This window comes from Limulus polyphemus, unplaced genomic scaffold (assembly GCF_000517525.1).
Source record: "Limulus polyphemus unplaced genomic scaffold, Limulus_polyphemus-2.1.2 Scaffold2962, whole genome shotgun sequence".
NCBI classification, from domain to species: domain Eukaryota; kingdom Metazoa; phylum Arthropoda; class Merostomata; order Xiphosura; family Limulidae; genus Limulus; species Limulus polyphemus.
Genome location: NW_013668572.1, coordinates 114,204 through 116,269, shown reverse-complemented (window position 1 = coordinate 116,269; position 2,066 = coordinate 114,204).

The window sequence follows — 2,066 nt, the reverse complement described above, 5'->3', positions numbered from 1 at the left end:
ACCGATGCGTCTTATATTCCGAAAAATACGGTACTTTGTGCATCAAGATCTATCTATAGTTACCTATTTTTGTTAGTATTTTTTAAGATAACGTTTGGATTTAGTTTTGAGTGGAACTTTCAGTTTATTTGGGTTTTTATTCGTGGGTGCCTCTACCGTGCGAAGCATTAAAAATTGGGGCAGCGTTTTTTTTTTTTTTCATTTGATACTATAGTTTCTCACGAAAGCTTTATTACAGTTACGTTATGACTTTAAGATCTAATTAGGGCTAGAAGTGGTAAAATTTTTGTTACAATAGCTTGCTTTTAGAAAACGCTGTTAATTACATTTTCCTTCCTATTGATCGACGTGCGGTGAGCTCAGCGCCCCCTATGGTCTTGATTAGTTTTTTCATATAAGTTATATTTTGATATTTTAGACATAAAAAGAAAATTCATTCTTGTACGGTAGATATCACAAAGCAGTATTTCTCAGTAAAATTTGAAAAGAGGGAGTCAGCCTCAGTTATGTTAAAATGAAAAATGTGATGACCATATATGGTAACTGAACGTTTGAGATCAATGTTTACAATTAGTTAATTAGACGGATGTGGGCATTTCTATTTTCAAACAAAAGCTTCCTGTTTGTTTTTTTTAATCATAATTTTATGTTCAGTCAAATTTGTATATCTACTTTTTTTTTCAATAAGAGTGATACTTTTTATTTGCTACAGGGGGTGGGGGTTGGTATTTCTGTTAAGCTACATTAAGAAGTGTGAGTGAATTAACCTACTAGGCCTAATAAACTCACAAACGGATAGTTATTTAATTAAAAATGAAATAGAATATTTCATATAGCTTTATGAAAAAAACAACAACTAAACTAAACGGATGTATTATTGACCTTAGCAGGAGTATTTGTGCATTGATTTATATTTAGACATGATTAAATATTACGAGGTAGTAAATTAGAAAGAGGTAATCTCGGGTTCGAGACTTTATGCCACGCCCGACAACCTTCTGTTCAGTTAAGAGCGGTCGATTCAAGCAGCCGTTTACAATTAGGGCCGATTATTTCTGGGTCACTGGTTGTTTAGTCATTGTATAGTAAGGTGTTGCTCAGGTGAATAAACAAACAAACAAAGAGATCTTGTGAGTTAATAATTTCAGATTTGTGTTTTGAGTAAGACTTCTATTGTTAATGATTAACGGAGAAATGAGGATTATTTTCGTTACTATAAGCCATTGTTTTATTTGTTGGACTTTGTGTATAGCTAGCCATACGAGAGCCGTCCTTAATTTTGAACTGAAGAACTCGAGGGAAAGCAAATGTTCAGCGCCACCTACCGGCAACTCTTGGGCTACTCTTGTTCAGATCGAACAGTGGGGTTTGACCGTCACTCTTATAAAGGCCCCAAAGTGCAGAGAGCGATTATTTTGTCGGCAGCGGGACGCGAGCCATGGATCTCAACCCCACATCCCGACACGCTAACCACTGGGCTATTCGGCCCAATTAAAATGCAAGTTCAATATAATCACTCTACAACGTATCAGATAAATCAGCTATAATATCGAAAAGTGCTCAAAATCTATGATAAAAGTATAAGAGTAATACCTAGGCCTTACAGAGCCCCCCAGTGGTACAGCGGTATGTCTGCAGACTTACAACGCTAGAATCCGGGTTTCGATACCCGTGGTGGGCAGAGCACAGATAGCCCTTGTGTAGCTTTGTGCATAATTAAAAACAAACAAACAAGATGGCTAAAGAAAACTTTTAGAAGTGTCTGCGCTCCGAGCCTTAACTTTCCATGCGAAGAAGACTTGGAGAGCATTGACCGATCTATAAGATGATATTTATTCGATACAACTAATTAAATATACATTTTCTGGATCAGGTGTTCTCAAATTAACTTGTATTGTGGTGTTCCTTTTTTAACATGAAATGAACAGCATGAATTGGAGTCAGTTTTTCCTAACATGAAATTTATTTATTGCATGCCTGAAAATTGGGGGGATCGTGAGGTGTTCAGGTCCTTGAAAGGAAAGGAGAAGGGGGGATGTCCCAAGCCTAAAAGGTATGAGAATATT